A 12,827-nucleotide genomic window follows, 5' to 3' on the forward strand; every position below is an offset into this window, starting at 1 on the left:
CGTCCCAGTGTGTGTGTGTGTGTGTGGGGGGGGGGGAAGCATGACTTTTCAGTAGTTGAGTTAAAGAAAGACTCCCACTCCCATCGTGGTATGAAAGTGACAGCATGATGGGAGTGCTAGTCTTGCTACAGTATTCTGCATAGGCTGTGCTATGAGAATGGGGATTGCAGTGCTCTGATTGGTCTGTCCTTTAGGCTGGCTCCCGGCTGGTTTGTGGTGGATTATGGGTAGTGAGGGAAGGCTGCGTGAGACAGAAAGAAAGGGCAGACATCATCAAAGGGGGATCCAGCCCAGTAGCCAAAATACAGGAGAGTTAGTGAGGTGCTGGCTGCTGCATGTACAGGGGAAGAAAAAGGTACAAAACCAAATGATTTCAGCTGAATGACTGGATGTATGCGTATACTTCTGCATAATTTACTGCTTGGGTGGGGTGGCGTAATTTGAGCCTGGAAATGACAGTTCTGCTTTAACCCCTTAACGACGCTTCCGACGTGAGCCCTCTCTGCAGTCTGCGGTCCCTGGTTGCTATGTGCAGCCAGGGACCGCAGGTCTTAGCCGCCTATCGCCGCGGCCGGCCAATTAACTATTCAAATGCAGCTGTCAAAGCTGACAGCTGCATTCGGATAGTATATGTGCCCCCTCTCCCTTGTGTCTAGTGGGGGATCAGCCCCCCCCCCCCCCGCGATGCGATCGCGGAGGGGAGATCCGTTGTAATGAGCCGGCCGTGACTCAGCGTCGAACGCTGATCCTGGCTTGGCAATCCATCGAGATGGTCTGCAGCAGACCATTATAATAGAGCACCGATCTGATGGATTGGTGCTCTGTTATATACACAGCATTGATCTCAATGGGAGATCAGTGCTGTGTATATAGAAGTCCCCCAGGGAGATCAGTGCTGTGTATATAGAAATCCCCCAGGGGGATCAGAGCTGTGCATATAGGAGGGCCCCAGGGGGATCAGTGCTGTGTATATAGGAGTCCCCCAGGGGGATCAGTGCTGTGTATTTAGAAGTCCCCCAGGGAGATCAGTGCTGTGTATATAGAAGTCCCCCAGGGGACTTCTAATTACTGTATGTGAAAAAAGAATAAAGTGTTTTTATTAATAAATAACCCCCTCCCCAATAAAAGTCCAAATCACCCCCTCTTTTCCCATTTTATAAATAAAAATAAATAAACAAACAAACATGCGTGCGTAATCGCCTGAAATATTCATTTATTTAATTGATGATCCCTCACGGTAAGCGGCGTAAGCGCAAAAAAAATTCTAAAGTTTTCCAATATTTTTGGTCGCATCAAATCCAGAAAAATTGTAATAAAAAGTGATCTAAAAGTCGCGTATGCGCAATCAAGGTCCGATAGAAAGAACGCATCATGGCACAAAAAATTACACCTTAAACAGCCCCATAGACCAAAGGATAAAAGCGCTATAAGCCTGGGAATGGAGCAATTTCAAGGAACGTTTATTTTCTGTAAGAGGTTTTAATTTTTTACGAGCCATCAATTATTATAAAAGTTATACATGTTGCATATCGTTTTAATCGCACCAACTTGAGGAACATATATACCATGTCAGTTTTTCCATAGGACACATGGCATTACAACGACCCCCCCCCCCCCACCAAAGAAAAAGAATTGCTTTTTTTTTTTTTCCACAGCGCGTATAATTTTTTTCTGGTTTTGCAGCATATTTTATGCAAAAATTCAGCCTTTCATTGCAAAGTACAATTAGTGACACAAAAAATAAGGGCTCATGTGGGTCTGTAGGTGTAAAAATGCAACTGCTATGGCCTTTTTAGCACAAGGAGGAATAAAAAGGAAAACACAAAAACGAAAATTAGACCGGTCCTTAAGGCGTTAAAGTGTTGGAGAACTTCACCTGCTGTAAACATGGTAGGAGTGAAAGGGCAGGCAGCCATGCTATAGACCATTCTAGTATGGAGAAAGGGGGGGTACCAATAACCCTGAATAGTGTTTGGCTTAGAATACTGAGTAAAAATGGTTGAAATTAGTTGTGCAGAAAACCTGAATTTCTTAAAGGGGTTTTCTAGGGAAACTTTTTTGATATGTGTCCAGGGAAGGGGTGATTAAAAATAATAACTTACACTCACCTCCCTGGCTCCTGCACTGGTATCGATATCTTACGGCTCTGTCCCTGCTGTGTGGCTGCTTCCAGGTTCTGGGGTTGTGATGATGCAGGCCCCCTCAGTGAATCAGGTGGGACATGTTGCAGCTACAGACTGGCTGGCTGGGCCTGCAATGTCATGGCCGAGAACCCAGAAGAATCAGTACAGTGGGGATAGAAAGTGATACACGCAGTGGTGCAGGCGTCAGAAAGGTTAGTGTAATTTATTATTTTTAATCGCCCCTCCTTGGCATATATCAAAAAGTTCTCTGCCAGGGTAACCCCCTTGAAGTGCAAGTACAATGCAGTCCATGATACATTGCCAAATGTCTTCACGGAATCAGCGCAAAGAAGGATTCATGAGGTATTGGAGCTGTCAGCATCATGGATAGTATGAAGGACCCTATATGCCTTGTGTTTACAAAAACATGGCTACTTTCTCCCAGAGACAGCACCACTCTTGTCTGCAGTTCACATCAATGGAAGCGAGTTACAAAACTAGGGATGGTCCGAACCGAGTTCGGTTCGGGTTCGTACGAATCCGAACTCTCGGTAATGATTACTGCTGTCTGCCCGCTCCGTGCAGCGGGCGGATCCAGCGGGAGGACCACCTGGAAAACTGGGATACAGCCATAGCCATACGAACCCGAACCTCGGAGAGTTCGGACCATCCCTATACAAAACCCCACCCAATTTGGAGACAAGAGTGGTGCTGTCTCTAGAAGTGATGTTTTTATAACACTGGATAATTTCCTATTATACTATATACAGTTACTACAGAAAGTCCATCAGGGCCAGGACTTTTGCCCATACCTAAAGAAAAAAAGAACGTTTTGACTTTCTGAGGAGAACAAGGCTGCAGCAGGGCATCAGTGTTGTGAGCCACAGGGGACTGGTCAGACAAAATCTGAGGGCTTATATCAGAAGGGGCCATGGAAAATTGGATATCCATCGAGTCATGATGTCACGATTTATGGCACCACAGAAAAGTATCCTCAAACAGTAGATATATCCAGCCAACCCAGATACTGAATGGGTCAGTGAAAGGGTCCCCGAGAAAACGAATCAAAATCTTGAAAGGATCGTCATGCAGCCCGTCCAAAACAACATCAATCATTTAATCATCATATGTACTTTTCTTTCAGAGGAAGAAAGGTTTGCATTAATGATACACATTGTGATAAGAGATGATTAGTGGGAATGCCTGAGGTTAATATGTGTGGGGAGGGTGGAGTTTGGAGAGGTAGATGATGAGAAAAGTGAGATACCTGGGGGAACCAGAGAGGTGGGCTTTGTCATGTCCGCGGCTCTGGGCCACCGCCAGTGCCGCTTTGCTTCCCCCACTGTGCTCTTAGCAGACGCCAAAGCCCACATGCAGGGGCCTGGCACTGATGTAATTTCGGCCCCACAGGGCGCCTTACCTCGCCATGCTTCTGTCCGGTCTCCTCTGTGCCAGCAGAAGGCTCACAGCGGTTTAAAGGGACAGGTCATCCCGTATTGGAAGGTTGCACCAATCACCTCCCCTATAAATAAAACACCTGTCCTGACCTTTCCTTGTTGGAGCCTCTGCATGCCTCCCTGCATAGTCCCTGCTCTCCGTGGTTCCTGCCTGTGGTTCCTGCTCGAAGTTCCTGCCACCTGTCTGCTGTGTTCTCTGTTGCAACTGTTTCCAGATGTTAGTCCTGCTGTGTACCTGCCTGCCTACGTGGCTGCAGCTGCACCTCGCCCCCCACCATTAGCAAGCCTAGCCAGGGGTAGCGACCTAGGGGTCGCCTACAGCAGCAAGCCCATCTTGCCTTTTGGCGGGCACTGGTGAAGAACAGGGGCCCCTTAGACTCCGCTCCCTGGTGTGGCTTACGTCATCGCTAGTGGTGGTACAGCGGATCAACAACTCCTGATGTTATAGGCTTAATGTTACAGTCAATAGTAGGTATAGGGGTCGGCACTATACAACATATAGATTAGCCCAATATGCCGAAAAAAAGTGCTCTGTGTATAATGATCACTACAGGTGGTGCATAACTCCAGTTGAAATAAGGTATCTACAGTCCATAAACGTGAAAAAAGAAATTCTGGGTGCACTCACCGGTCAGTAGCAAAAGTATTTCTTTATTCAAGGCTTGTATATAAAAACATGGTTCCTGCAGGCGGAGGACGCCAAACACCCTCCACTGATTATTACAGCTGTTTCACGCCCACTGATCGGCGCTTCTTCAGATCCGGATCTGAAGAAGCGCCGATCAGTGGGCGTGAAATAGCCTTGAATAAAGAAATACTTTTGCTACTGACCGGTGAGTGCACCCAGAATTTCTTTTTTCACGTTTATAGGCTTAATGTTAGTATACGGTATGGTGGGGTGGATGTAAGTACATTAAAAGAAGGGATAGGTTCCTGCATTTTGTTTCCTTTTTTCTTTCTCTATCTTTACCTTTCTTTTTCTCGATCTTTTCCAACAGTAGATTGTGTGACACTGAAGACTTGGCAGATTTCCTCCTGAATGTAGCTATTTTTATTAATTGCCAATGATATTAAATGGTGTTTTACTGCACTATGCAAGAAATTTGGGTTATGCTGACCAACAACAGATTTTGTGGCACTTGCTAGAGATGAGCGAATCCAGGATTCCAGGATAATCGGTTGGGTTAGCAAATATTAGTGAATCACATACAAACAAATCTCATTAAAACAGCCAAACAAGAGTAGCTACAATAGTGGGACTATTACAGAGGAATGTTTTGTTCAACAGATATTGTTGTGATTAGAGATGAGCGAGTAGTAATATTCGACTTTCCAGAATTCGAATTGAATAGGCATCGAGATTCGAATATTCAAACAAATATTCAATCCCATTATAGTCTATGGGGAAAAAATTCTCGTCACTTGGAAATCCAAATTCAACCACTTGAAGGGCACCAAGTCCCCCACAACCCCCCCCTAAATGATGCCAACACCTCCGAAATGACACTGGGACATTAGGGGGAGCATGCCTGGGTGCACCCAACACCCCAAAATCGCAGTATAATGCCACTCTCTGCAGTTGCGAAGGTAAAATATTTGCGAACGCTTTACAAACGCTTTACAACAATGTTCACATATTTCGTTTGTATTTCTTGTGCAGCGTTACATACATGATTCCAATGTGCGTCTGTAGAGCGTCATGTTTGACGTGCCTTTTTCTGGGCTACTGGAACAATATGTATCACAAACCTTTTACTGGGCTACTGGAACAGTATATATTAGGTGCCCTTAGTGGGCTACTGGAACAGTATGTATAACGTTAACGTGCCCTTAGTGGGCTAAACCAGGGACACTATAAGTCACTTGTACATACAGGGTGCTGGAATGAATACACAACAGAAAATTGCTGCAGCAAAGCACAGGTGCTATATATCATTAGTTCTAAGGAAATTTTTTGAAACATTTTTTGAAAAAAAACAATTGAAAAAGTTTTCTTTGAAAAAAATTACGTTTCTTAGCAAACGGTTTGATCAAACTGAATGTACCAACTCACCACGTTAAGGTGCCGTCAGAGATTTGGACCTACACTAACAATGGCCTCTCTCGGACTATAAGTCTACATATCTGGGCATGTAAGAGCAACTGAACTATGTGTAACACACCTACAGGAGCTGGATAAAGTGCACGGCTATAAGGAGGGAGCCACCCCCCACATGTGAAACATAACAAAGTAATTACAGCCCGAACATTTACTCTATACCTATTCAGTTGCTCTTACATGCCCATATGTGTAGACTTATAGTCCGAGAGAGTAATATAAATGCTGAACAGGTCTGTGTATTACTTACATCATTCTGTTCGGCCATTCTCCTAATATGCAGGATAATAGGATTCTTGCCCCACCCCTCCCCCCGCCCTCCAGCTGCTAATTGACAGTTGCTGCCTCTACACAGCATGGATAAATAACTGTTAATCAGCAGCTGGTGGGTGGAGTTTTCTGCTTCTCATGAATATCCAGGACTACTGGGGTCATGCACATAATGGAGAGGACTACTTATTGTCCATGTTATTCAGGAGGATATATCTGGATCAGCTGCACAGAACAATGTAAGCGATACATTATTCTGTTCAGCTTCTCTGTCACTAGTTTACCGTTAGCTAGGGCTACATAAACCTGCTGACAGACTCTCTTTAAGGCCTCTTCAGGCCTGATCATTAAAGGGTAAAAGGGAATGTGTCATCAAAAAATGACTCACTGTTCAAATATTGTTTATATGTTATACATATTTTTAAAGAATGTTTTACATTCATCTCAAGGGGACAGTCTGTCTATTGTCACCTATGTCCATGAGTCTTGCTGTAGAGCATGTACTAAAGGCTGTTAAGTATCGTCTAGGCAATATTAGTATCCGACTCTATTCAGTAAAATACAATTTAGGTGTCACTTTCCTTTTAAAGGAAGTTTTTTCAAATATGTTTATTGAGTGGGTTTATATAGGAAAAGTTGACATCTTTGCCCACAACACACCCTTATTACTAAGAAAAAAATGTCCTGCCATAGATTTGTCCCTTTCATAGAAATATTTACTGATGTGAGTAAATATGTGATGCTGTGACTGCACCAAAGGGAAGTCTAACAAAGATTGAGAAATAAGCCAGACTGACTCATCAATAATAAAGAGGAAAGATACTGAATGAGATTTCATAGTGTTTATGCCGGATTAGATTAGATGAGATTCGATAGGCTCAGGCTTTGTTCACACATAGCATTTAATGTTGGTTTAATTAGTGTTAATTAGTGTTAGTAGTGAAGTATTAATTAAAAAGTGACAGGTGCCACACAGGTGCCACATCCAAGGCCGTTTCTAGTGTCGGGTGGGCGAACTCCCCAACCTTACATGACCCCACTCGGCCACCACCTTACTCTGCTGTGCATCCTTAACCTCCTCCCCAGCAGGGCCTGGATGTGATCTCTCCCTCCTGCAGGTGCAGTGATGGGACGTCATCGTGCCTGCTGGAGAATCCATCCCTGTGGTGACATGCTGGAGCCAGAAAAAAAAAGGTAAACGCTCCATGTCCAGATTAGTTCAGTATTTTTTTGTGTGTGTGTGTGTGTTGGGCAATGCAGGGAGACATTATTACTATGGGGGGCACAGCAGGACAGAACAGGGCATGGGGCAGTTAGCATGGGAGCACCCAGCATAGCAGAGTAGGGGGCAGTTACTATTGAGGTAAACAGCAGAGCACGAGGCAGTAACTATAGGGGCACAGCAAGGTAGGGGCAGTTACTAAGGGGCACAGCAGGACAGGGGGCAGTTACTATGGGGGCACAGCAGGGCAGGGGGCAGTTACTATGGGGGCACACCGGGTAAGGGGGAAGTTACTATAAGGGCACATTGTGGCAGGAGGCAGATACTATAGGGTCACAGCAGGGCAGAAGGCACAGCAGGACAGGGGGAAAGTTACTATGGGGGCACAGCACGGACGGGGGCATTATTACTATGGGGCACAGCAGGGCAAGGGGCATTACTACTATATAGAAGACACAGCAGGAGATCGTGCCAGTGTAGGTGCTGCTTGAAGACATGCCGTTCAGACACTGTCAAGGAGACGGAGTAGAAGATCGTCGCAGCGGCTGCTTCACCAAGTCGCTGTCTCTGGTCCGCGAGGAGGGGGTGGCTCCCTCGCTGAGACACACTGCCACTGTCCTGGAGGATTGGTTGGGGCAGAGGATGATGCAATCGGCAAATGACCTCATATGACCCTGTCACTGTCCAGGAAGGGGGGGATTGCTGCTGGGCTGGTAAGCTGCCAGTGTTGGGAGGACCACCCGTTAGCACTATGAAAGCAGGCCATGTTTTGCTAAGGGGACCTGGGCCGCTTTTCCATAGACCCCATAGCAGTAGTGTGGTCTGCCTCCATGATAGCTACGCCACTGGTGATCGGTATTCACTGTGGTGCAGGTGCTCCTGAGCAATTTGGCCATTTGGAGAGGGGCCGAGAACTAAGTTTGAAGAGTGAGCTGTCCCAAAGAGCATCATGGTCACCACCACCCAGCTACTGGATGGCTATTGAATCCAGCTGGGGAGAGGTAACCGCCTTATATAAACTGCCGCAATCCTACTGGGAGATGACCAGGGACATGTACAGTAAGTCTCACCCCAAACAGCCCAACTGGGATACACGTATAACAGTCCCATTGAGGTCAACATGCCTTTCTGACCAACTGCCAAGAACCCTAAATGGCAGATTCCCAGTGACAGTCACCCTGTGTTCTAGTCCTGCGCTTCTCAAAAATTTTCTACTGGAGCCTCACCCAACAGACCAAGGCAATGCCTGGGCCTCACCAGACTGACCAAAAGGGTGCCTGGGCCTCACTATCTGTGGTGAAGGTCCATTTAAAAGCCAAAAATAATGCTAGGACTACCTTTCACCTGTCTCCCAAGCTCTATATACTAATAAAGCAAATACAAAATAAATTAATAATGTTGGAGATAAATGGAGATTTTTGCAAATAGCAAAAGGACTGTGCAGATCATAGTTGCTTTGTGAAAACTAGCCCCCCAGCTGGGCCTCACCAACAACTAGGGGGCACCTCACTGGTGAGGGCCGCCTCACAGTTTGAGAAGCACTGCTCTAGTCCACCCCTGTCTTTTTGGAGATTATATCTAGAGAAGAATTAGCCATTATGTTTATGTTTTATTGTTATATAGTCCCCATAAACTTTCAGTAACTGACAGCCGATCGTCCAACCGTCAGTTATCTCTGCCGTCTGTATTCTCCATACACAGGAACGTTCAGCATGGCCCAGCATTCCTGAAATTTTTTGGGACAAGGGAGGGGTAGGCCGCAGCTAGAGAATGCTGACTATGGCACATCCATATACACTTTAAGGCTATGTTCACACTACGTATAAGTACCGCCGTTGTTGCCATCGGCAACAACGTCCGTATTTTATGCGCCTGTGAACATTGCCTGTTTCTTTATGGGATGCCGGCCGGAGCATATACACATCCTACACGCCCCGGTGGGATCCCATGCGTGGCCGCAAATAACTGACATGTCAGTTTTCTGCAGTCACAATTCAATGAATTGCGGCTGTAGGAACCCTGTCAGTTCACACAGTGAAGCGAGCGGCTCCGGACGCTTGCTTCACTGTGTGCTATGGGAAGCTGTGATGCGGGCACGCGATGATGCGCCCGCATCAGAACCCTTCGGCCAGAAAGATCATCCGGCCGTTACTTAAGTATTGGCCGGGATGATCCAGGCAGAGACCGGACGTTCCGTGACCCGGCCCGGGTCACGGAACGGCCAGTCTCATACGTTGTGTGAACATAGCCTAAATTGTTGAGTAGGATATTCGGACAACTAAAGTTTAAGGTGTATGGGAACCTTAATACTGTTTGTATTTGAAAAAGAAGGGAAGAGACTGAATTATATTTTTATTATGGGATAAATTTATTTTTGTTTTAAAATATTTTTTTTTATTTTTACAGTGGTGCCTTAGAATATGAGCATAATTCGTTCTGGGGCAGCGCTTGTAATTCAAATCACTCTTAAAGAGAACCAATCATCGATGAAAATCAAAAAAAAAATTTCCCTAATTAGATGTATTTACTTATTTTATTAATATTTGTAAATATAATTGATTACTTTTTTGGCTGTGTTTTTAAAATATTTACTTTTTACTTTCCTATCTCGCGCCGGCTCTTTTCAAAGGAGCCGGCGCGAGACAGGAAGCTCCCGTCATGCAAAGCGGCAAGGCCGGGCGCCGCCATCTTGATGACGTCACTTGCGTTCCACCACTGGAACGCAAAAGACTAAATCAAGATGGCGGCGCCAGTCTTGCTGTAGCGGACCAGAGGATCAGGTAAAGTATAAGATACAGACTGTAAAGGCAGTCTTTATCTTTCTGAAGTCTATTTATGAAGATACAGTCTGTATCTTATACTTTACCTGCTCCTTTGTTCCGGTGCATTAATGCCGGCCGCCGCCATCTTGATGACGTCACGTGCGTTCCAGCGGTGCGTTCCAGCGTGACCTCATCAAGATGGCTGCGCCCAGCATTACTGCACAGAGGAAGAGGAATTAGGTAAAGAATAAGATACAGACTGCAAAGGCAGTCTGTATCTTCATAGATAGACTTAGGGAGAGATGTACTTTGATAATAGGGATAGTGAATTTTAGGTGATTGGTTCTCTTTAAACCAAAGCAAATTTTCCCATAATAAATCACAGAAATGCAGAAAACTGGTTCCACACCCCCAAAATAATGAATAACATGTAAAACAAATGAAACAAATATTTTTAAAAAGCTGAATATGTGATATTATACATTACTGTACAGTATAGCAATCAGCGTGTGGAGTATAATGTATAGTAAGTGCATAAACTTTGCAGTTTGTAGATACAGAATGGAACTGCACATCCCCATACTGCAGTAGAGTAGTACAACAGGCTAAAATAGAGATGCAGGGATTCTACTAGAGGTCTGCGTGAACACATGACAGCAATAGAGAAGGAGGGATGTTCAGCATGGACCAATCAGGGAGTGAGAATCACAGAGCTGTGCAGGAGGACAGTGACAGTAACTTCTCTGTACAACAGTGTGAATGGCTGAGAGAAGTGCAGGCACATTATAGCAGCAGTGTGTATAGCTGAGTGTTAGTGCAGGCACATTATAGCAGCAGTGTGTATAGCTGAGTGTTAGTGCAGGCACATTATAGCAGCAGTGTGTACAGCTGAGTGTGAGTGCAGGCACATTATAGCAGCAGTGTGTATAGCTGAGTGTGAGTGCAGGCGCATTATAGCAGCAGTGTGTATAGCTGAGTGTGAATGCAGGCACAATACAGCAGGAATGGAGAGGATGGGAAACACAAGGGCTGACAGAGACTGCAGGGAGCATGAAGGAATGAGCAGGGCAGATTTGGGCACATAACTGCAGCACTCTCTGTCTGGGGACTTCATGGGTCAGAGCTGTAGACCCCGCTATGCAGACCATGATCCTCAACTACTCCCCCTCCCACCCAGTACAGGGAGCTCTTAAACCAAAGCAATGCTCTGTGAGCTCTTCTCGCTCTCAGTCCAAGTTACTCTTAAACCAAGGTACCACTGTATTTTTTAAACATTTTCAGTCTCCATAAAAATAAGTGCAAACATTATAATATGTTAAGGAGTTAAACAGAATTGTTTTAAATGGTCTAGTACTCTATTTTTAGTGTTTATATGTCTTTTTTTTTTTACCTGTTGTTTTTCTTGTGTTTTTGCATTTGGTTTGCAACCACACACAATGTGCACCTAGTGTGTAATTCTTAGCACGAAGCCTGATGCAAATTATTCTTATAACAGATAAAAAGAAAATAACAAATGTAGCTGTAATATAAGAAGTGGGTGGAATTATTGTCATTATCATATTACAAGTGTTTTTTTCCACTTCCATGTTTCCTGTTTCTTTATTTTGTTTCACGTCTGTCCCTGTACAGGGCTTCAGCTATACTCATACAGTTGTCGTCCATAACAATTTTTTAAGAAAGTTAAGAAAAAGTGGAAATGTTCTGATAATTTGGATGAAGGGAAAGAGTAGGACTAAGGACTACAGCCAATCCTATGCTTGTGTGCAACCAACTTTTTTTGTCACACAATGTTTAGGAGATTAATTGTATATACTGTAAGTATATGCTAAACTAGGCTTAGTGCCTAGTTTAGGCTTAGTGCCTAGTGCCTATCAGAGCAACAAGTGTGTGTTGCCTTTTACCCCTTCCCTCCCGGACTAATTTACCTTTTTTCTCCCTCCATGTATTTAAAAGGCCATAGCGCTTGCATTTTTTCCCCTACAGACCCACATGAGCCCTTATTTTTTGCACCACTAATTGTTCTTTGCAATAGCCGAAAGCAGAAAAAAAATTATATGCGCTGTGAAATTAAAAATAAAATGGAATATTTTTTTTTATTTGGGGTGGTTTGTGTTGATGCCATTGGCCCTATGGTAAAACTGACATGTTATCTATGTTTTTCAAGTTGGTACGATTAAAATGATATGTAACTTCAAATAACTTTTATTTGTCGGTTTTTAAAAAAATTTAATATTTAAAAAAACCTAAAGGTTACTATCCTTATAACGCTTTTATCCTTTGGTCTATGAGGCTGTTTAAGGAGTCATTTGTTGCACCATGATCTGTACTTTCTATCAGTGCCTTACTTGCATATATACAACTTTTTGATCACTTTTTATAACAATTTTTCTGGATTTCATGTGGCCAAAAATGCGCAATTTTGCACTTCGGATTTTTTTGCGCTAACGCCATTTTACTGTGCAAGATCAGAAATTATATTATTAGTTAATAGGCCCTTACACACTCGGCAATACCAAATATGTTTATTTATTAATTTTTATTTATAAAATGGGAAAAGGGGGGTGATTCAAACTTTTATTAGGGGAGGGTTTTTTTCTTAATAAAAAAACTTTTTTTTCTCCACATACATTAATTAAAAGCCCCCTAGGGGACTTCTATATACACAGCACTGATCTTCCATTGAGAACAAAGCTGTGTATATAATAGAGCACTGATCCATTAGATCAGTGCTCTATTGCTGAATCAGGATCAGCCTAATTCCGACGCTAAGGCCTGGCCAGTACAACGGATCCCGGGAAGGGGGTCGGGGGGTTATTCCAGCCACCAGACACCAGGGAGAAGGGCTTTGGAGGACTTTCAAATGGAGCTGTCATGTTTGACAGCTGCATTTAACTG

This window comes from Dendropsophus ebraccatus, chromosome 12, assembly GCF_027789765.1.
Source record: "Dendropsophus ebraccatus isolate aDenEbr1 chromosome 12, aDenEbr1.pat, whole genome shotgun sequence".
Lineage (NCBI taxonomy): Eukaryota > Metazoa > Chordata > Amphibia > Anura > Hylidae > Dendropsophus > Dendropsophus ebraccatus.